Source organism: Miscanthus floridulus, chromosome 4, assembly GCF_019320115.1.
Source record: "Miscanthus floridulus cultivar M001 chromosome 4, ASM1932011v1, whole genome shotgun sequence".
Lineage (NCBI taxonomy): Eukaryota > Viridiplantae > Streptophyta > Magnoliopsida > Poales > Poaceae > Miscanthus > Miscanthus floridulus.
This window is the reverse complement of record NC_089583.1, coordinates 8,317,715-8,342,879: the sequence shown is the minus strand read 5'-3', so window position 1 is coordinate 8,342,879 and position 25,165 is coordinate 8,317,715. Positions and strand designations below refer to the sequence as shown.

The window sequence follows — 25,165 nt, the reverse complement described above, 5'->3', positions numbered from 1 at the left end:
TGAAATTCAAACGCAGTTTTGCATGACAAGATGATTTCAAATCAAAAAGTTGCCAACTACAATGTTTCATAACTTTTCGAGATCTGCAGAGTTTATTTTGGTTGTTTTTCCATCCGAGGTCGTTTGAAAAGTTTGAATTTTAAATTTTTGAAATTCAAACACAGTTTTGCATGACAAGATGATTTCAAATCAAAAAGTTGCCAACTACAATGTTTCATAACTTTTTGAGATCTACAGAGTTTATTTTGGTTGTTTTCCCATCCGAGGTCGTTTGAAAAGTTCGAATTTTAAATTTTTGAAATTCAAACACAGTTTTGCATGACAAGATGATTTCAAATTAAAAAGTTGCCAATTACAAAGTTTCATAACTTTTCGAGATATACAAAGTTTATTTTGGTTGTTTAGTCATCTGTTCATCCGACATGGTCGTTCTAACATTATTCACAAATCTTATATATCTCTCTTGTAGTTTCATAAACTACAAGAGAGATATGTTAGATTTGTAAATAAATTTACTTTCACTTTGTCATATGAAGAAAAGACCAAAACAAACATTGTACATTTTGATGAGTTATACAACTTTATAGTTCAAAACTTTTTCATTTGAATTAATTTACTGCTTCAAAATGTACTTTGAAATTTTCTTTGCCAAGTGTAAAAAAAACACTCGGCAAAGAGCTTCTTTGCCGAGTGTCAAAAAAAACGCTCGGCAAAGGCGTCTTTGCCGAGTGCCCGAAAAACAACACTCGGCAAACCATTTGACACTCGGCAAAGAGCCGGTCTCCGGTAGTGTGTAATCTATAAGGACATGTATTTGAGAACGGTAAAATAGTAATTCAGATGTTTAATTCCATTGTCTTCTTTTATAGTTCTTGGGACTTTTGTGCCAAGTTGACGCAGACTTCATCAGTTCCGGACATTATTGTTGGTTGTGTATCACGTTTTATGCATGGGAGGAAACAGGAGGGAAGAAGGGTCGTGTCCTTTCTCTGCTGTGTGCCATGTGAATTTGTATTTTCTCTCAAAGGCCAGTGGGTGGTCCTCGTGGATTTATTTGAAGTCTCTCAGAGGGAGGAGTGCTCAATTGGAAAAGGAAAACAAATGTCTTCACATTTTGTATTGATTTATTATGGTGACATGGACAGCATTACTTAATTTGTTCTTAATACTACTATAGTACTCGTGCTAACGAGTAGTCATGCACGCCTCATTTTGTTCTAAAAAACGAAGTGCCCATCATAACATTTGTATGGTATTTTTATACGGATTCGGTGAAAATGATAGACAGAAATATAAGGCATGCATGTATTTCTAAATTCAAATTTTATTATCTTTGACTAACAATATTATCCTCTGTTTCTGTTTTTTCGCTCTACATTTTCTCCCGCTCCGAGTGGGCTACGGCAACTCACCGTATTCCCTTAGGATCTTGTACTCTAAACTCCTTAATGAAATACGAGCAAATGCACGTTCTCGAAAAAAAACTAACAATTTTCTATAATTATATCAAAAGTTTGTATTACAAATGTAGTTACATTAGATTTATATTTAGAAATATTTTCTAACGATCAAACTTTTGTTCCTATATAAACTATATATTATAAGAGAAATTATAGGTCAAAATATGTTTTTAAAGAAAAAAGACGGCACCAAGTCAAATCACGCTTTATATTCGGAGACAGAGGGAGTACATGTTGGTAGCTAAATAGCTAGGTGGCCATTTAGTTTAGTTTGGAGCATAAATGAGCCAACATGCACTTGGAATGAATTTGATTCCGTGACAGATAAATTACGCGGCAACCGATGGACGTCGACATGCATGCAGCTTCATCATGGATCGCCTTTGAAATTTATTCGATGTGCAATATATGATTATATGGACTAGAGGAGCCATATACTCGCTTCATAATTTTTATTTTTTCTTTGTATCTAGATAGTATACAGTAAAAGTTATAATATTTAAAAAATCTAAAATGACTTTTAATTTGGAACGGAGGGAGGACACTTCTAGTATTCCCTCTTTTTTTTTAAGTGTTACATTTGGTTTGTACTAAGTTAAACAATTGTTTCTTTGACCATTGATTTTAAAAAATTTATATAGTTTCATGTAATAAGATTTATATTTTTAGATTTATTATGAGAAATACCATCATAATAAATAATTCATATATTGTGAAACTTTAAGAATTTTTAAAAATGGTTCAACCCACTCAATAGATTATAAAACCAAACACAAGACTAGGGTTGAACCCAACCTCCTAAACCAAATATGAGATAGGTTCGCTCCATCCAAAAATCTGGGCTGGGTTCAACCCATCCCCGGTGAACCCACGACCAAACACACGCCTAGTACGTGTCGCCGTGGGGTTCACCGCTGGATGATCGCACGAAATGCATGCCGGTCACGCAGCAGCTGTCATCCTTGACTATTGCGTGGCTTTCTCCAATCCGATCCGGTGGTGGTGCCGTGGTCCTCGTCCATCAGTGATCGATCAGTCATGCATGCATGCTGATGCATTGCGCTGGTAGTCTTTGAATCCGGCCTGCAACACAGCGCGGCGCCTGCAGCAGTTGCATTGCAGATACAGACTGACTGTACGTGGTGACTTGAATGAGATGACGAAGCACCGTCGCTGTTGAGACTGAAATGCACCGTCGCGACGCTGCGCTGCACAGTACTGGCACTCACTGCTGCATGCCACTGCGAATGTCTCGCGATATATATGTACCGATCGCCACACACGTCGCAGTTGGAGTTTGACTCGATCTGGATGGGGCTTCATGCACTGCAACTGCCGTCATGCACCCGACCCATTCTATATAATTTCCCTCTTCCATCTCAAGAACCTTATCCTGTTTTAAGTTAAAAATACAAGAGACAATACAATCGAGGGATAACTAGCTTGCTAGATATCACATATATATATATGAAAGCCAACGTCAACAGTGACAAAGGGATACTTTTTCTGCCACAGCCTCTCATTTTGCTCACATACATACAGTCTATGCATATATACCTTTCCTACTGTTTACGCTAAGAAAGAGTGAGTGAGTATATATGCACAAAGAAAACAAACCAAAGGTGGAAATTAAAAGAATCCATGCATGCATGCCACATGAAGTTAGATAAACACCAACCGATCGTATCGAACGAATATATTCCGTCACATGCACCGATACATGCATGTACCCAAGTACCCAACATGGATGCATGACCAGATGCTAGCTAGTAATAACAGTAGTGAGCTCCGACCCAATGCAATATATATATATATATATATATATATATATATATATATATATATATATATATATATATATATATATATATATATATATATATATATATATATATATATACACACACACACACACACACACACACTGTATCTAGACAGATTCTTTGTTCCAGTTTACAGGACAGGGAGTCACAGGAGTATGTAGCCGTGCATGCATGATGTTCCTCGTCCGTATTGTAATATATATATATATATATATATATATATATATATATATATATATATATATATATATATATAGGAATAGGAGAGAGATTCATTGTATTGGAACCAAATGTACAAGTGTGCTTGATGGAAGAAGTATGTATATTGGAGCTCCAACTCAGGGTTAGCTAGGTGTGCAAGACCCCAACTCAGTCGGCAATATATATGACAATTGCTACACAACAACCGGTTGCTTTAGCTTCCCCAACAACCGAATCTCCCTCCGCTGCGGCATTTGCATATATGTCTATGAGAATCCATAGAAATACCTAAATTACATCACTATGTCCAATAAATTACACTAAATAAATTATTATAAATATAAATATAGTAACAAGACAATGCAAATATAGCTATAAGACAGTGTAGCATGAGCAAAATTCAGTTGTTAGTAGGGGTCAAAACATTTAGTTGTTGCCTAGACAGATCCGTAGAGAGTCGATCCAAATTATAAGTTATTTTTACTTTTTTAGATAAATTGTTTTTGCTATACATACACCTAGATATAAACTAAGTCTAGATATAAAACAAAAACAATATTTGTATGTAGAAAAACTAGAACGGCTTATATCTATTTGCCCGACACTGATGGTAACTCCACACGATCGTTGCTTCTTTTTGCCGGTCACTAATATTTATATATTTATTATATTTATTTTTCAGTTGGCTTGCCATTCAAAACGAATCTAGACCGCAGACAGATTAGAAGCCTGGAGGTGGCCAAACCAAGGGATCTGCCCGCTATAGGTACATGCAAAATCAGACCTACACCTCTTTAGAGACTGTAGGTTCTCGGCCGGTTTTATACATCACATGGAAATTAGCCCATCCAAATTAAAAAACGAATCTTTGATTGTATTGTATTGGTTCTCGTCCGGTTTTATACATCACACATGGAAATGCGCCCGTCCAAATTGAAAATATACCATATATAACAACCAGCCCATGAAAGAAATACGCTACTTACACTATGGGAGACGCGCTCTTTGCCAAGTGCTCGGCGCTTTACCGAGTGTCGAAACACGGGCACTCAGCAAAGAGGCAGTTTGCCGAGCGTCTTTGCTGAGTGCCAAACACTCGGCAAAGAGGGACACTCGGCAAACGTCCTCTTTGCCGAGTGCCAGGCACTCGGCGAAGAATAACCATCGGCAAAATACCTCAGGCGATGCCGGTGGCCCCTCCGTCATCCTTTGCCGAGTGCTGGCCGTTAGCACTCGGCAAACGTGTTGTCTTTGCCGAGTGTCTGGCCTGGCACTCGGCAAAGAGGTTCCTTTGCGAGTGCTTCCGACACTCAACAAAGTATTTTTTTTTGTTTTCAAATTTTTTCTGTGGCATTTATACAGTACCTTGAAGCACATGTTCCAATTTGTCGCTAGAGACGAAGGTGACCCTGGCACCGCGTCGCCCGACTCTACCGTCACCCAAGGTATAAAGCCCCCCCCCGGTTGTCGGCCTTCGTGCCTTGTATGTCATTGACGACCTTCGTGCCGTATGTGGATGTGTGGGCCTTCGTGCCGTACATGGATGTGTGGGCCTTCGTGCCGTATATATGCTGTCGGCCATCATGCCGGCTTTTTTCTTGCAGGTTTTGGAAACCTCCCCGTACATGGGAGGTTCTGCCGAAATTTTTAACTTATAGTATTATAATTCTTCTTTTGCAGAGCAGGACCCGTCGGAGGGGACCCGGAGTACGTAGGCGACCCCGATCGTCTTCGTCGGCGCTACGGTCCGGCCTGCATAGCGTCGCCTCGCCACTGCCCCGCTAGCCTGACTCCACCGCCACCCTAGGTATAAATAACATCTCTTCCTTATCGTTGTCGTAGATCGGTGTAACCCAGTTAGGCGTCTCCCGTTCGAAACAGATACGGTTGGAGGTATGCGGATCTTCGCATATCTAAGACCGTATCTGTTTCAGATTGTCCACTTTTTTGGACAGCCCGCGGATGCGTAGATGGGGTAGTTTCCATGTTCTGCTTCGATCCGAGACAGAGTTTTGGCACCACCTCCCGGTTGTTCTCCGGATACACACTCTCCCTTCCAGGACGTGTTTCGGGAGAACAGCGGGGAGGTGCTACCGAACTTCTGTCTCGGATCGGAGTAGAGCATGTAAACTAACCTCATCTACGCATCCGCGGGTGGGATTAGGACCTATCCTCACCCATTAGACAGTAGGCACGTCGTTCAGATGCAATTGGTGGTTATATTACTCCCTCATATATATGCTAGAGGATAGATAACCGTGAGTGGATGTACACGGGCCGCCCAAGTCAGGCTAAAATCACCCCTGAATGGATGGACAAGACCGAGGGTTTCTTGAACCAAGCATTTGGCAAGGCAGCTAATGGAGCGAGAGACACATTCTGTCCCTGTAGCGAATGCGGAAATAGGAAAACAAAAACAAGGAAGATCATGGGGGAACATCTTTGCAAGTATGGATTTACGTCAAACTATACCCGGTGGGTGTTCCATGGTGAAGCCCATCGTACTAGAGAGGAGGTGGTGAGACCACGCTTGGAGGCATTTGATGCTGATGGCGGGGTAGCAGGATGGTTAGGTGACTTTCACGAGAAGCAACGTTCGCTGAAAGACTTACGGAGGAGGAGGAGAAGGAGGATGAGGAGGAGGAGCCAGAGCCAACCAGAAAGGCGTTCTACCAAATGTTGTCTTCGGCACAGAAGCTGCTACACGAGAAGGCAACGGTTTCTCAACTGGATGCCATTGGACGCCTAATGGGTTTGAAGTCCCAGTACAACATGAGTCGAGCCTGCTTCGATGGTATGTTGGTAGTTATTGGTGGGCTGCTTCCGGAGGGTCATATTCTGCCGAGCAGCTTCTATGAGTCACATAGACTCCTTCGTGTACTTAAGATGCCGTATGAGCAGATACATTGTTGTCCGAAGGGGTGCGTCTTATTTAGGAAAGATCATAAGGATGCAAAGTACTGTCCAAAGTGTAAATCCTCTAGGTATGTGGAGGTAGACAAAGGTGATGACCAGAAGGAGCAGCTTGAGATCCCCATGAAAATCCTATGGCACCTTCCGATCGTACCGAGGCTCCAACGGCTATTCATGACCGAGGAGTCCGCGAAACAGATGACATGGCACAAGAATGGCATTCGATACAATCCTGACAAGATGGTACATCCAGCTGATGGTGAAGCCAGGAACCACCTCGGAGGGTCGCCGGGATCGCACGTTGGGCCATCCCAACCCGGACCGTCGCCGTGAGCTTCAAATGGCAGCCGTTGTGATATAATGCACTTGTGAACTTTGTGAACTATGCTTGTGTGTTTGGACTTTGGATTTGGGAGTCAAGATTGTGATACTTGTATGCTATGTTTGTGTTTGTGGTGGATTGTGATATATAGTTGTGTTATATATATGATGTATATCTTGTTTGCAACGATGGAAGACTAAAAACCAAAAAAAATGAATTTTTTCACTTCTTTGCCAAGTGTCATGACCATGACACTTGGCAAAGCTGGGAATCTGGGACACTAAGCTTCTCAGCTTTGCCGAGTGCCATGGGCAAGGCACTCAGTAAAGAAAATTAAAAAAACTGCTTTGCCGAGTGCCTACCTATAGCACTCGGCAAAGAAAATCCAAAAAAAAAGAAAACAAGCTTTGCCGAGTGCCAGATGCAGGCACTCGGCAAAGCATTTTTAAAAAAAAATAGAAAACACATTTCTTTGCCGAGTGCCGACGCGTGGCACTCGGCAAAGGGGCCGTCACCGTGACCTGGCCGTCACAGCGGCTTTTCTTTGCCGAGTGCCCGACATGCGACACTCAGCAAAGAAGCCTTTACCGTGAAGGGATATGCCGACAACTCTTTGCCGAGTGCAATTGCACTCGACAAAGCACGCGTCTACTGTAGTGTTAATTAACACGTGAAGCCATATACACCTTACACTATAGCAAAGAACAAGTACAACATATAGAAACAAATAGTTTGAATCAACATATATATTATTTTTATCAAGGAAATATATATTTCATAACAACTCAAAATAGTTAGGTATCACTTTTTATTAGTCAGTCATGATGATGTTAAGTAGTGCCCAAATCAAAATATGGAGCACCGATTTGATGCCCTCTATAATCAACCTGTTCGCTGGTTGGTTTCTAGGCTGATAAGTCCGGCTGGTGCTGGTTTGTTGTGAACAGGCTGATAAGTCCGGCTGACTGAAATCAACAAGCGAACAGGCTGAATATTTATAGTTACTCAATTTTGTAATTAAGCTCACATTGGCTTGACTTTGCACAATATTCATTGCATATTTTTTTACCACTACAATTTTCTAGAATATATTCCTAATACCCTTCAAGCTTATGAGATTTTGAAAGTATTTTCCAATACAATTTTACACATAAGACTTATATGTTTTTAAACTAAATAATGGAAAAGCTCTATTGGTGTTTGTAATTTTAAAGTTTTAGTAATTCTTATTCCTAACGATAGCTTTTATGACCGTAGATGGCAAAAATGGTGATGCTCGCTTTTGTTCATTCCTGGTCTTGTTTCGTGAGCTACTCCCAAAAGTATAAAATGTGGTCAAGGAGAATTTACATTTGAGGCAACTGCTACTTATTTCATTAGGCGTTGGTATAAAAGAGTGATGTATAACAGCCTAGTGACATAGTACCCCCTTGGTCGAAAATAAATGCACATCTTGGTTTTTAAGAAGCTAAACTTTTTTTTAAGTTTGACCAAATATATATATAAGTACTAATGTTTATGATGAGTAATTATTATTATTATATTAATAACATAATATTAAACATATTAGGAGATACATATATTGATAATATTTTTCTATAAATCCAATCAAAATTAAAAAAATCAAATTCTTAAAAAACGAGATATGCAGTTATTTTCAGACACGGAGTATATAGCAACGGAGAAGTCGTAACTGCATCGATGTTGTAGAATACTCTGCATTGCTCCAGCAGTGTAGACTTAGAACCTGATGCTGACAATTAACCTTTTTCTATCATGTAGCTATCTGTTTCCTCTAGTAGATGTTTTTTAGTACAATGATTGTTGCAAATTGGGGAGACTAGCAATAATACAAATTGGAAGAAAAGGTGGTGGCTAACCTACTCTTGAATATTCTCCATGTACCCAGCTTGGTTGCATCGATCAGTTGCACGCCACAAGAACACATGCGAAGTACCCAAAGATTTGGACCGCATGATTAATTATGACTTGATACAAGTAATTAAGCTACCCCATGAGATTAATTATGAACTTTTTCAGAGAAGGTAGTATAAATTAACTTTGATTCCTGTCATTGTTGTACCATGTTTAAGTTCGAGGAAATAACAAGGTGGGAAGTGTGGCGTGCCTTGCTTTTTTTTTACACCAATGCATGTGCGATTATCTCTTACTGGGTGGTCATTTTCGAATGAGCCTTTATAAGATATAATGTTTTGAAGTCAAATACATGTATGATGATGTACACGTTTTCGCTAACTAGGGACATGTACAATAAATTAGTTTTTACTATACATGATACAAGTTTGGTTTATCCGTTCCTAAATATATGATGCTTAGAATGGGCTAATTAGTTTAAAAATAAACAAATAGCTTGTCATAAACATCTTATATATAAGGATTAAGTCCACTTTTGGCCCCTCAACTCTTATGTCGGTCTAATTTTTACCCCCAAGTACAAAACCGTCTGATCTGGGCACTGGAACTTTCAAACCCGTTCAATTTAAACCCCTCGGCGCGTTTGAGGTGGTTTGCGGTGACGTGTTCCTGGTTTTGAGTGGCCACGCTGGCATTGACGGATATGCTGGATCACCGTGCGGCTCAAAAACACGAGCCGCCCCGGTCAGCTCTCTCTCTCTCTCTCCCTCTCAGTTCCTCTCCCCCAAACCCTAGACGTCGCCGCCGCCTCCATCGCCGCTGCCGCCGCCTCCATCGCCGTAGCCGCTACCGCATCCTCTCCTCCGGTGCCTCCGCGTCCGCAGTCTCCCCTCCGCCTGGGAGTCCTCCGCCGCCGCCTTTGCAGTCGTATGGGCTTGGAGGATTGAAACGAACACGCTCAGGTACGATTGAATCCTTCTACATTTCTAGATGTAGGGATGGAAGTACTCTTAGGTTAGTAACCTCGGATTCGTAGTCCTAAGACTCTACTATCTGTTGTACGAATGGACCCTTTGAAATTTCTTTGTGTTCGATTTCACTTTGGTGGAGAGTTTTTCAATGATGGGAAGAAGCTTCATTATCTAGGTGGAAATGAGGAGATGTCATTCATCGAGCATGACAAAATATCTTTGCCTGAAGTAATTGGACATCTTAAAGACCATTACAATGCTTCAGAGCCTGTTCTTCTTCATTGGTTGTTCCTTGGCAAGGATTTACTGAATGGGCTCAGAGTTTTGGTAGATGACAAGACTTTTTTGGACATGTCTGAATGTGTTACTGTTGGAGGGGTTGCAGATGTATTTGTTGAGCTTATTGAAGTGAAAGCTGATGGTATGGAGGCTGAGGAGGAAGAGGATGGGGAGGACCAGTGTAGTGACTGGGAGGAAGATGCTCAAATGGAGAGTGAAAGAGCAGACAGTGAAAGCACTGGGATGGAAACACCTCATGAAGACAATGTGGTGATTGAGGATTTGGCTATAATGAACATGTCATCACCAGAACAACTGAAGAAGGACTTAGTAGGTGCTACTAAGTATTTGCATTGGGTTAGAGAGAAAGAGGCTTCTGTATAGAAGTTAGTAATGCAAGAAGAAGTGTCTGTTCATGGAGAGGCTCCTATACAGAAGGAATACAATTCAGATATGGATGATTCTAGTGACTAGGATTACTTGCCTGGTGATGATGAGAGCAGTGGAGAGGATGAGGAGGTAATCTAGATTAGAGCTGAGCTAAAGGAGTTAAAGAAGAAATTAAAAGCTGGAGGCATGTTGGTGGTTGATGAGGAAAAGGCATGAAGTCAATGTGGAATGTGCTAATGAAGAGGATGGCTGTGATTCCCATGCTATGGATACTGATGAAGAGGATGATTCATATGATGAAACATCTGATGGAGAGTTGGTTAGGAAGGAGAAGAAATTCCCCAAGTTTGATGCCAATGCTCTAGTGCCAGTATTCACTGTTGGGATGGCTTTTAGTGACAAGTCAACATTCAGGGAGGCTGTCATCAAGTATGGGCTTGTAGAAAGGAAGGTGATTAAGTTTGTGAAGAATGAGAGCACAAGGTGTAGAGCAGTTTGTTCATGGCCAAAGTGCCCTTAGGTTTTGCATCTGTCAAAGACATCAAGGGCAAGTAGTTGGCTTATAGCCACATGTAAAGATGTGCACACATGCCCACCAAGGAGAGACAACTCTTTGGTGACATCAAGGAGAGTAGCAGATAAATATGAGAACTTGATATTGGCTAACCCACAGTGGTCAATTGAGAGTATGAGAGAAACAATTCAGGAGGAAATGTTTGCAGATGTCAGTATTTCAAAGATTAAGAGAGCCAAATCAATTGTGATGCAAAGGATGTATGATGCAACCAAGGGGGAGTATGCTCTGGTGTTTGACTACCAGCTTGAACTGCTGAGAAGCAATCCTAGGAGTACAATAGTAGTGAAGCTTGACACTGAAGAACTTGAACCCATGTTCATGAGGTTTTATGTCTGCTTTGATGCATGCAAGAAGGGGTTCCTTGCTGGTTGTAGGAAGGTTATTTTTAAGGGATTAACCAATGAAGAACTGCTTTGTGCACTAGGTAGAGATGCCAACAATCAAATGTACCCAATAGCTTGGACAGTTGTAGAGAGGGAGACCAAGGAGCCCTGGGCCTTTTTCTTATCTTTGCTGAGCACTGACCTATAGTTTGGTGATGGTGATGGCTGGGTATTTATTTCTAACCAACAGAAGGGGCTCATCAATGCTATAAACAAGTGGGCACCTAAGGTGGAGCATAGGATGTGTGCTAGGCATATCTATGCTAACTAGAGGAAGAAGTTCACTAACAAGAAGTATCATAAGCTTTTTTGGAGATGTGCAAAGTCTTCATCAATGAATCTATTCAACTACAACATGAACAAGCTAAGGGCAGAGACACCACAGGGGGCTGATGCTATTTTGAGAACTGATCCTGAGCATTGGAGTAGAGCATGGTTCAAAATTGGGTCATTCTGTGATTCTATGGACAATAACATGTGTGAGTGCTTCAACCACTAGATTCTGAAAGCAAGGTTCCTTCCAATCATAAGTATGCTTGAAGGTATAAGACGACAAGTTATGGTAAGAATCCATGAGAACAGGAACAAGGCAGAAAGGTGGACAAGTCTCATCTGTCCAAACACCTACAAGAAGCTGATGACATATGTCACAGCTAGTGGCTTCTGCCATGCTATCAGCAATGTCAACAATTGCTATGAAGTAACCTACTGGGATCACAGATTCACTATGACTTTGGATGAGAGAACTTGCTCCTGTAGGTTCTAGCAGTTGTCAGGTTTGCCCTGCCCTCATGCTATTTCCTGCATCTACTATGCATCTAGGCCTTTAGAAGAATTCATAGCCAAGTGTTATTCCGTTGAGGAGTACAACAAGACATATGCACACTGCCTGCAACTAGTGGAAGGCAAGGCCTTCTGGCTAGTATCAAATAGAGAAAAGCCATTTCCCTCCAAGTATGTAAGGATGCCTGGAAGACCAAAGAAGGAGAGGAAAAGGCAAGATGGGGAGAAGAAGAAGCCACCTCAGGGTAAGTTATCCAAGAAAGGAACAACTATAAGGTGCAGAGTATGTAAAGGGATTGGACACAATAGGACAACTTGTAGCAGGAGGATAGGTTCTGGTAATGCAAGTGGTGGTGCTTCACAGTTTGGTAGAGGAGGCTCATCAAAAAGAAAGTCATGCCCTTCATCTACTGCTGCTAGTAGCAAAAGACACTGCAATGTAAGTTTAACTGCTTATTCCATGTGGTTATCCTTATTAGTAATATACTTTCTTTGTCTTAGTTATATACTTCCTTTGTCTTGCAGGATGGGCAAAAAACTATGAAGTCATCAGCAAGAGTGAAGACAATGCTGAAGGAAGGGGCTCGGGCTAAGGTCAACCTAGAGGCCACTATACTAGGGATGTCTAGAAATCATAGTAAAGCAAGCCTCTAAGTTTCAGGTGCTTCTACCTCCAAGGTTGCTGTGTCAGCCACAGGACCATCCAAGCAGATTTATCCAAGTGCAGCTAATCACAAGGGAGCCACTCCTTCTACCTTACTGCTGACAGGCCCAAATCCTTGAGCTCATGTCTGTGTCTGTGTCTTATCTATGCTATCTAGAACTATTGTAATGAACTACTGTAATGAACTTGGATCTATCCTTCTACCTGACTTCATGTATGTGTCAAATTTCATGAGTCTGTGTGTGCAACCTGAACTATTGTAATAAACTTGGATCTGTGACTAAGGTACTAAGGTACTAAAGAAATCTTTGGATGTTGTCTTGAGTCCAATATGTCTCTTTCCAAAGTATTTTTTGACAAGTGTTTGTTGGTGTCTTCTTGTCTCTGTCATCTACTGCAGTGGTAAGTATATTTGTTCAATGAGTTAAAGATTGGGCATTTCAGCTGAAGAATGGAGTAGGTGGAATATTTTTGGGCATGTTCCAATTATATGAATAGTCTAGCAAATTGTTTTTAGACATTAGTTAAGAATTTTGAGGATCTCCAATTATATGAATAGTCTGGCAAAAGGTTTATCATCCAATTCTTTCATATATTTTCTCATCTATTGTTATGATCTAGGAAAAAATATTGGTTTTGTTTGAAAAACTGATATTGGAATCTTTAACTCATGTAGTAGGGTAAACCTCTCTCTTATTTGGATATTAGATTATTCTGTAGAGCTTAAGAAAATACATGGAGGGTGAACTTAACATTTAGTACATGGCCAAGTTAAACATATAAAAGGATGGATTCATGCAACCACATTTCACTAAAACATTAGGACATGAGAATTAACCTAATACTCATACATGGTCCTGAGCATTATGCTCATGCATTAAGCTGATACACAACCCATAATAGAACCTGAGCAGGTTTTCAATACCAACATGGGTTCTACTAACTACAACTACAACTACTCCAAGGCTAACACCACATTGACTTACATGATCCAAGGCATCCAGGAAGCAGCCACTAATCCTACACAAACAAATAGAGCACCAAACAAGAACATCCTCTCCTTCTCTAATGTCCCTATCCTCACCTCTAACTCAACTCTAGATTTAGCTCCCAACTGCAATTCGGCTTGCATAATGGCCACATCTGTCCTGGCTGCAACAAACATGGCACCTCTGGCTTCATTGTACCTAACAGCGCCTTCCAGCTCAAGCTTCAGTCTTTGATTCTCCCTTGTTGTGCCTTCCAACTGAAGCTGTAGTCTTTGATTCTCCCTTATTGCACCTTCCAAGAGTCTTGCAGTCTCCATTCTTGCATCTTCCAAACTCTGTTCAGCTACTCCAGTTGCACGCTTCTAGTACTTCACTGCATCTCGCAAATCAAGCAGAAGTTGCATCTTGAAGCTACTGTTTGGTGGATCCACCCAATTATAAAAGTCGCAACCACCATCCTATGAAACAAACCAATAACCAACAAATCAGAGACACACTCAATCACTGATGCATCTACAAACTATGAATCACGAAGAGAACAAATTACACGAGCCCGTGCACACTTCAGATACCGCAATCCTGGGTACAAATCACTCCAAGATATGAACCTAGCAGGTTTTGCACCGCATTTGCATAGCACAACTAGGGTATACTCCAGTGGTCCTTCACGATAGGGGATGGGTGAGGACGAATCGCCATGGGAATCGCCATGATGACGCCATCACGACTCTTGGGTCCCCAAACTTTGGCTGGATCTGCTTGAGGTCGCCATAGACGACTGCGAAGACGGCGACGGAGGACTCCCAGGTGGAGGGAAGACTGCGGATGCGGAGGCACCGGAGGAGAGGATGTGGTAGTGGCTATGGCGATGGAGGCGGCGGCAGCGTCTAGGGTTCGTGGGAGAGGAACTGAGAGGGAGAGAGAGAGCTGACCGGGGCGGCTCGTGTTTTTGAGCCACACGGTGATCCAGCGTGTCCGTCAACGCCAGCGTGGCCACTCAAAACCGGGAACACGTCACCGCAAACCACCTCAAACGCGCCGAGGGGCTTAAATTAAACGGGTTTGAAAGTTCCGGTGCCCAGATCAGACGGTTTTGTACTTGGGGGTAAAAATTAGATCGATATGAGAGTTGAGGGACCAAAATTGGACTTAATCCTATATATAACTAATATGTTTGATTACACAATATCAATGCATGCTTGGTTGTCGGTGTTGTCCTACAAAATGCTTGCATTTTCATGTACGTACGGACAAGTATATGTATGGGTCCACTATAATTCATAGTTTTTTACTCATTTCATACCTAAATCGATGATGAACAAGTGTGATTTCTCTTTTTAATCTGTGGCTGAAACTTATAACTAATTTTTCTCCCTCATACTAACTCCAAATGTGATGGTTTTTTTCTAAAATTTTCTAAAATCATGCTCTATCATTTTAGTCTGGTCATCTATATTTATCACTAATTTTGGACAATTCAAATTTTGAATTTCAGAAAATGACAACTTCAAATCTTATTTTCAATCACTAAATGATTTCAGCTGTAAAGGTGATAAATATAAAAGTTGTTGAACACATCAGTATCTACAACTTTTATTTTGGTCATCTTTTCATTTGATAAAATTTGAACAGTTCAAATTTTGAATTTCAATAACTGACAACTTCAAACAAGATTTTGAAACCTTAACTGATTTCAACTACAAAAGTCGTGAACATAAAAGTTATTCAACTCATCACTATCTACAACTTTTATTTTGGTCACTTCTTCATTTGACAAAGTGTTAGTAAACATTATTCACAAATTCACATATCACTCATAGTTTCATGAACTATATGAGAGACATTGATTTGTGAACAATATTTACTATCACTTTGTCAGATGAAGAAATAACAAAAACAAAAATTATAGATCTTGATGAGTTATACATCTTTGGTATTCATCACTTTTTCAGCTGAAATCATTTGGTGTTTCAAAATCTTGTTAGAACTTATTATTTTTTTAAATTTGAAATTTTGAATTGCTCAAACTTTGTCAAACGAAAAGAATGACCAAATCAACATAGTAACTTGATGTCACACCCAATTTTAAGGATAAAATGGGGTGCATAACCTTATATGTGCCCAGAGATCAGTCACACACATAAGCCGACAAATTATGAATAGTATCATCTCCAATGTTTATTACATCACAAATAGGACAGAGTTATTACATAAGTATAGCTCAAATAATATAAAGATCTATCGTGGAAGCTCCAATTCACAGGGACGTCGACTGGTTGACCACAAGTCTAGTAGTCCTCAGGGAAATCATCATTCTCAGGGTCATCTGTTACCCATCCGGGATTTTTATCCAAATAGTAAAAATAAACAAGCGTAAGTACATGTCGTACTCAACAAGTGTAACACGGGGTTCATGAGGCTCAAAAGGCTAGACACAGGCTTATCAGCGGTCAGCTTTTAGTTGTCACAATTTTAGCTTATGAGTAGCATCAAAGAGTTTCAGTCCCCAAAGTAGAACACATGATCAAATGTAAACATGAGTAATGAATAGCATAAACAGATATTACTTAGTGATCTTCTATTCCATAAATGTTCCAAGGCCGCTCGTGACCGTGAGCACGGCTGATATACCAGTTTTACACTCTGTAGAGGTTGTACACTTTCACTGTGAGTCATGATTCCCATATGCCCGGGTTTATAACTCCCAAAACACTCCCAAGGTGAGCAGGCAGGGATCACTATGAAACCTTTCAAAGGTTCGTCTAATAAGTTAGGGCCATTAGATTCACTCGGCAAACAGTTATAGGAACCCCCCTGTCAAATGGCACAATTCCTTCACGGCTATACACATAAGAGTAGAGGTTGTCCTATACCCGATTCGTCAAGCCATTCTTACGCCAATAAAGGTAACCACTAACAAGCTAGAAAAGGTCCTCATACTGAACTAAAGCCAGAGCCATGTAGCTCTCACAGCTGTACTGTAAGTCCCAGATGATCACTTACAGATAAGTCCTTAGGGAGAGGAATCTGAAGCATTTAGAAAGTAGCTAGACACTCCAGCCCCCTGTTTCCATGTTGCTAAAAAGTCATATTTTATGTTTATTGCATATACCATTAGTCAAGTTACAAGATCATGGTTTGACTGAGCTCTAGCAAAGCTACCCATATGCATAACCCATAGGTGACAAGGCAATAGTCCAATTCTAGGAAATTCCTAACAAGAAGACATATGCAATATGAATTTAATGATTTAAAGTGAATAGGAAATAAGGATGATCCCATGCTATACTTGCCTTGAGCAATGTACACCTGTTGGTCCTGCTCGTCAAAGTCGTACCCTTGATCCTCCGAGATGGCACAGTACGCCGGCGGCTTGACCACGACAGCGCCATGCCGGCATGCTGGAGCTCGCGGTACACGGCTCGCAGCACACTCCACGTCGAAAGAAAAAGACGGAGGGAGAGGAAGGAACGGTGAACTCACCGGACCCAAAACGGAGGACCGAGAGGCAGTTGAGGCGGTCCGGCGCGAGTTGACAGCGGAGGTCGGCGGCGGCACTGGATCGGAGCTCGGCTGCGGCTATTCGGCGAAGAAAACGGACGCTAGATGAGATTGGGGAGAGAGGAGGGGCACGGCCGCTATTTATGGGGGCGCGGGATGGCTTGGGAATCACGGCACCGAGGCGTGGCCGGGTCGGACACGACGGCTTCGGCGGAGATGGTGTCCGGCACAGCTACGATGCGAGGAAGAAGAGCCTGACCAGCGGGCCCGGCTGGTTAGCGGCGGGGAAAAACGCTTGCGCGGTCAGCGGGAGCAGCTGCGGCTAGGCGCGTGACTGGGCCGGGGTTCCAGGCTTCGGCCCAAGCGATGAAGAACGCGGGCCGGCGCAGAAGGAATACTGGCTTTTGGCCCGAGCGGAGACAAGGGCTGCAGAGCGGCCTGGAGGAGGGAATGGGCCGCGCGGGAAAGCCATGGGCCGCGGCAGCTGCAGGTCTTCGGGCCGAAAAGAAGGAGAGGAAGGTTTTTCTTTTCTTTTTCGGATTTTTCTTCAAAACAAATTCCAAAATGCAACTTCACTCAATTCAAAATCCGACTTCAAACCAAGCAATTCAAAATAATATGCAGTGGCATGTATGCACATTCATGGTTGATTTTATATTAGACTTTTAGCTTTATTAAAAATGATTATTTTTCTAAATTCAAATGCTCACAAAATGTATAATTAAATCATATTCATCTATTTTAAAATGTTGCAAATTTTAGGGTGTTACACTTGATAGGGCATGATTTTAGAAAATTTTAGAAAAAAATCATCACATTTAGAGTTAGTACGAGGAAGGAAGACTAGTTACAAATTTTACCCAGAGATTAAAAAGAAAAATCACAACTGTTTATGATGATCAATGATGAACAAGTATAATTTATAGGAGCGGCTGGTGATTGAGCCACCCCTACAAATCGTAACACCAGGGCGGCTGATGAGTGAGCCGCCCCTATAAATTGACCCATTTGTAGGGGCGGCTCGTATCATCAGCTACCCCTACTGTGCCTTTTGTAGGGGTACCTGGTCTCGTAGATCCCAAGCATTCTCATTATAGAGACGGCTCCATCACCGGTCACCCTTAAAAAAATTATTCCGTTGCTACGAATTTTTTTTTAAGTAGTGAGTGTAAGCGCGACGGTTTCCAAATAATGAGAATGTTATTTGGAAACAAGGTACGACGACTAGTACAATTTGAATTGATTGAATAATGGAAGGACGGAATCAGCTTTGGCAACCAGATTGATCGATAGATTAGCAGCCACTTGTCGGCACAGTGGTTGGTCTGAGAACAATTAAGTAACTGTAATAACTAATTAACTGACAGATCCAGCTCCCAGCAATCTATGAAACCAATACTGACACGTGCCAGTATATCATCTTTGTGCATGAATCTAGAAGATCAGCCTGTTCGCTTGTTGATTTCAGCCAGCCCAAACTAGTCAGCCAACAGTGTTTTCCTCTCACAATAAACCAGCACCAGCCAGCCCAAACCAGCCCAGAAAACAACCAGCGAACAGGCCGGATGTCTCTTTTTTAGATGAAAACAATAGACATGTCAATTTCTTGAGACGTACACCTGAATTTTGGTGTGTGTGCTAACACGTGTGTTCACATTTACAGTTATTTATTCTTTTAGTGGTATTCTGTGGCGGAGCTTAGTTAGTGCCGTATAAAATTGATAATGAAAGTCTTAATTTCACCACTTTAATCATATAATAAAATACTAATATGTCCCCTCTCATTATATTTTATATCATATTGGCTTCTCCTCGTTTCATGTCCAACACTACTATAAAATTGATTTTCAGCAACGGGAGCTATTTTTTTTAGAGGCGGGACAGCCGTCTTTACAGTTGCCTTTAAACTGAGCCACCTCTGGAAATGTATTCATAGAGTCGGTTGTTGTTCCCAGCCACCTCCCACCTCTACAGATGCTCTATTTTTATAGGCGACTCTATTTTAGCCATCTTTACATAATTGATTTTTAGAGGTGGCTCTATTTCCGGTGGCCTTTTTAGCCGCCTTTAAAAATAGGAGCTGCATATTATAATTTGAATTTTTCAACAAAAAAACAACAAAAACAAAAGTTGTAGATCTCGAAAAGTTATACAACATTGTAGTTCCCAACTTTTTCATTTGAAACCATCTATGCATGGAAAATTATGTTTGAATTTCTCACATTTAAAATTCAAAATTTCCAAATAGTCTTTGATGGAGAAACGGCCAAAATCAAAGTTGTAGATCCCAATAAGTTATGCAACATTGAGTTGACAACTTTATCATTTGAAATCATCTATGTATGAAAAATCTATGTTTGAATTTCTCACATTTGAATTCAAATATTTCAAACAACCTCATATGGAGAAAAGACAAAATCTAAAGTTGTAGATCCCAAAAAGTTATAGAAATTTGTAGTTAACAACTTTTCCATTTGAATTCGTTTAGGGTTTCAAATACTCATTAGAAAATCGGATGGAGATAAAATGAGGAGAACGAATATCCCAAATGGAGATAAGTGTGTGTTATGGTTGGAGTGGTTAAGGGACACTGAGATCGTAGGTACAATCCCCCACATTCGCGAAGCGCGCATTTTTCACATGAAAAACCATGTGACTTCTCGACAATGATTTGTAGACAGCTCGAAAGTCACCTCTAGAAATCTGATTTTTAGAGGTGGCTTTAGAACTGCCTCTACAAATCTAGAAGAGCCGAGGCGGTTGGCTTTTAGAGGCAACCTAGCCGCCAAAGCTTTTATGTAGTAGTGCAAGCAGGCAGGTGATTTATCTGTCGGCACCAACATATCTATGGGAACTCTGTAATCTAGAGCTAAGCATTTTATGGCTTCAACCAACAAATAAATCCGATTGATTTCTGACTTGAGTTTCGTACCTATGAGCAAACTTAGACCTGTTTTTTTAGACTGCTTGCTCTTTTTTAGTTTAAAAATAATTGAATGATATTTTTGGTACCTATGAACTCTAAAAAATTGTCTCACCCAAAAGTATTATCCGATTATTTTTAAACTAAAAAAGGGCAAGCAATAAGGCAAGGGAAGATGATTAATAATACGGAGAGGTCGAGAAGAGCACACCACACATGAACGATGAACGAATAGATTCGGGATTGGCTGGCTCTTATGCATCGAACGCCGCCGGACCTACGTATGCACTCCCGTGTTCAAAAGTCTCGATCGGATGCCAATTTTCATATTCGTATTGTTCAACTTTCAACAATACTATTCCAAGGCAAATTGACAGCTACTAGCTACTACATTTTTCCCCTAATAATTTACTAGCGTTTAGTACATTACGGCCCGTTCACTTCGCTGAAAAAACAAATCAAAATACTATTCCGATTGATTTGTTGGGAGAGAAAAATACTATTCTGACTGAAAAAATAAGCTGAAAAAGACGGATTATAATAGAAGCGAACATGACCTACGTATACAAGTACTGATCCCATTGGATAATTAGCTGCCAGTAATTAAGCTAGCTAGTAGTGTCGTACGGAACTGTTGGATAATTAGCTGACAGTAATTAAGCTAGTAGTGTCGTACGGAAGCAGGGTATGACGGTGTCGTACACTGAACAAGTCTTCGTTTTACTACAACTTGTACTTAAAGTACTGAGGCATCAAAAAGTCTTCGCTTGATATATACCTCTAGAATTTGGATTTTGGAGCCCCATAAACGGTCGTCGGGAGCAGTGATATCATCTATACGGAATTGATTGCGGATCAGTCGAAAATTTCTCTGATATCACAATTTAACTATTGATCAGTGACAGGTACAATACAGTACAGAAAGAAATTAGAAAAAAAATCATTTTTACCGTAGTAATTAGAAAAGGGAACCAGCTAAACGAAAAACGATACGGAAATGAGGTCCGATGTAAACCAAATTTTGGTTGCGGTACGTTTTCATCAGTGTGGAGCAGGTCCAAAAGACTCGTCGAATTCAGTCGGCATCTGCGAGAACGTGTGTTGTAACGCCTCGGCAGGTGGCGAAGGCCTCCGACGGCGAGGTGTCACCAAGGCGTCTCTGACCGTCTAAGGGCGGAGATCTGGCACTGACTAAAGGAACTTTCCTGGCTATGCTTGTAGGGCGCTGCACGAGGCTCAGCGAGCGTGTCACGGATTCCGCCCGGGCCGAGCACGGGCATCTCCGACCGTCCAGGCGGACGCCGCCCCGCTCCGGCTGAAGGGTGTCTCCGGCGGTAAAGGCGGAGGCTGCCCTACTCCCGAGCTAATCAAACAAACAACTTTGCCTAAGTGTGTGCAGGTACCTAAGCGCAGGTGCCTGAGGTCCGCGCGGGCGTGCCAGCATGGCCCCCGCGCGGCCGGGCGGAGACTTCCGGATGAGGTCTCCGACCGGACCGGCAGAGGCTCGCGTAAGCAGCTGCATGCCACCGCAGGCGGAGGTCAGCGTTGGGAACCCAGGCCTCTAGGCCGAAGACCGAGGCACAGCGGGCCGGCCGCTTATGGAGGCCCATTACTTGAAGACGGTGTGGCGAGATTGCCCCGCGGACGAGATACCGATGGCGGAATATTCCATGAATGTACTATAGCAGGTGAGGGGCAATGTAATAAATTCTGTCAGGAGGTAGTTGGGTCCTATAAATAGGGACCACTTATAATAGTACGGGAAGTTGGAGGATGAATGAATGAAACCCTAGTTTTGTGTGCCGTTCCCTTACACGCCCGTTTGTCACGCCTGTTCCCCGAGCCTCCGCCTCAGGGCAGTGCTCGGCGGGCGGAGATCACCATCTCCTCCACACTGTCTGAGACCGCTAGTTTCAACATTGGCGCCCACCGTGGTTTGGCCAAGACAAACCAATGATGGCAAGGAAAAGAAAACCCACCACCAGAGCAACAACGACCACAGGTCAGAGAGGAAGGTCTAGGCGCACCACTCGTAGCACCTACGCAACCTCGCCAGTGGAGGATGGCACCAGAGCAGATGTCCAGGGTCAACAACCGGAACCCCAACATCCAGAGATCTAAGATCCGGAGGCCCAACCAAACTCAGGTACAACACTCGAGCAAGAACTGCAACAGCTGCAAGCACAGTTGCAAAGAGCGCAACAAGAGAGGGATAGAATGACAGCAGCATTCGCAGCTAATCAGCAAGCTACTCAAGCGTCAGCACAAGCAGCAGAAATAAAGCAGCAGTTGGCAGTCCTACATGCTGAGATGCTAAGTATGCAGCATGCAGTACCAGCGTCAACCTCCGCGATCCCAGCCTCCGCAGCAACACCAACTGCAACCATGCCTCCGCTAGTGATCAGCCCAACCACGATGCCATCTCAGGCGATGCGGAGGCCTATTGATCCCAAGTCCCCACTCTCTGAAGGCATACAACAATCGCCATGGCCAACGGCGTACAAGCCAATCGCACTACCAAAGTTCAACAGAAAGACAGACCCCCATCAATTCATTATGAGTTACGAGGCAGCAGTAGCCTCCGTCGGCGGAGACGACGCTGTCCTGGCAAAGTCATTTGTTATTGCTGCCGAAGGTGACGCGTTGGCTTGGTATTCCATGCTCAAACTAAGCACGGTCTACTCTTTGGGAAAATCTCCGGGACAAGATATTGGCAAACTTCAAGGGGCTAGCAGCACAGTCGCTGACATCCACAGATCTGTTCCAGTGCAAACAAATGCAGGGAGAGACACTACACGACTACTTTTGGAAATTCGTGCAACTAAAGGCGAAGGCACCAGACGTCCCAGAAGAGATCACCATTGAAGCAACGATCAAAGGCCTTCGAATCGGGCCGTTCGCAGCACACCTAGCAAGAAAGAAACCAACTTCCATACAACAGTTGTATGACAAGTTTAAGAAGTACTGCAGATCAGACAATGACCTCTGGAAAAGGATGGAGGAGCAGGGTCAAAACAGACAGCAAAACAGTAGCAAAAACTCCCAGAAGAGCTATACGAACCAGAATGCATCAAATCAGAAATCAGGCCAGGGGCAGGTGCTCAGCATCGAGGGTCAACCTTACCCCGAACAAGGGCAACTGGCAGCGCCAGCAGGGCTGGAGACCCAGACCAGGAACTAAGGTCAGCAAGGTTACAAAGGCAAAAACTAGAACAAAAACCACAACCAGAAACAACGCAGACCATATTGCGTTTTTCACGACGAAAGCGCAGGGCACAGCACCAAAGATTGTCCGAAGACAAAAGAGACACAGGAAAGAATGAAGAACAAGCAGACTGCCCAACCTCCAGCACAGCAGAGCGCAAAAGAGGTCAACAACACCTACACAACTGGCCACCAGCAGTACTGCCCGATATACCCAGCGCTAAACACAAACCAAATACACCCCTCCACACTGGCCTCCGCCTATTACCCAGAATTCCTACCAGCATGGCGGTCAGTGCCCTCGCAGCAGCCTCCGGTGGGCAACTATAGGTCGGAGGCAAGCCTGACCTACATAAACCCAAAACCTCCCCACATAACCTACCTCGAAACAAACCAACCGCCACAAAACCAAAGCAGGTTCGAGCATCCGCTGCAACAGCAGCACATGCAGCAACTACCTCCGCCGCCACCTCACAACCAACCCCCAACACCAAAAAATGAGCCAAACCTAGAAAATCAAGTCAACCCTCATGGAGCACTGCCAATAATAGGCATGATACTGCCAATCGCCGGAGGATCATCAATGGAGTTTCAAACGAAAAGGCAGAAAAAGAATCACCTCTGCCTGGTAAACAACGTAGTAGTCCAGGGCCCAGCAAAATACACAGATTGGTCTAGAGTCCCAATCACCTTCACAGAAGAAGATCTCCAGCTAGAAAGCTACCCTCACACAGACGCAATGGTGATCAAGACAAACATAGCAGCATGGGAGATAAGCAGAGTGTTGATTGACACTAGCAGCTCAGCAGACATCATCTTTGCAAATACCTTTGACCAAATGAAGCTCAGTAGGAATCAACTACAGCCCTCCGAATCCCCTTTGATAGGATTCGGAGGCAAGCAGATACAAGCACTAGGAAAGATATCACTCCTAGTGTCGTTTGGAACCCAAGCAAATGCTAGAACCGAATACATAACCTTCGACGTCATCGATCTGTATTACCCTTACAATGCCATCTTGGGCAGAGGATTCACAACCAAATTCAACGTAGCCCTGCATATGGCCTACCTGTGCATGAAAATACTAGCACTCCATGGTATTATCACAGTCCGAGGTAGCCAGAAAGAAGCAAGAAACATAGAAAAAGCAATCTACAGAGCCCAAAGAAACATCAATGCAGTCGAGTTGGTAGACAAAGAACTAGAGCCTCCAGATATGCCCAGAGGAAAAACAGATATGGCAGATCAAGAAGAGACAAAGCTGATCCCTCTAGAAAAGGAGTTACCAGACAGAAATGTAACAATCAACTTAGAATTGAGCAAGGCAGAGGAGCAAGAGCTCATGGAAACTCTGGTAAAAAACAAAGACATCTTTGCCTGGTCAGCCTCCGACCTCCAGGGAGTCAGCAGGGACATCATATAGCATGAACTGGATATCAATGAAAACATGAGGCCAAGAAAGCAGAAACAGAGAAAAATGTCAGAGGACAGAATCCTGACAGCAAAGGCGGAGGTGCAAAGATTGCTAGATGCAAACGTCATCAGGGAAGTCAAGTATTTAGAATGGCTCACAAACATAGTACTAGTACCAAAGAAGAATGGCAAAATAAGAATGTGCATAGATTTCACAGATCTGAACAAAGCTTGCAAAAAAGACCCTTTCCCATTGCCAAGAATAGATGCCTCCATCGACAAGGCAGCCAGATACCAGAGGTTTTCTCTCCTCGACTATTTCTCTGGGTATCACCAAATCTGGATGAAAAAAGAAGACAAAGACAAGACAAGCTTCACCACTCCATTCGGGACATACTGCTACACCAGAATGCCGGAGCAACCTTTGCCAGAATGACAAAGGAGGTTTTGGGCTCACAACTAGATAGAAACATCATAGCCTACGTCGACGACAT

At 42.5% G+C, this 25,165-nt stretch overlaps 1 pseudogene; it reads right to left on the bottom strand.

Moving 5' to 3' along the window:
• Positions 1-13,486: 13,486 nt before the first annotated feature.
• LOC136548021 (uncharacterized) lies at positions 13,487-14,402 on the bottom strand (annotated as a pseudogene).
• Positions 14,403-25,165: the final 10,763 nt, after the last annotated feature.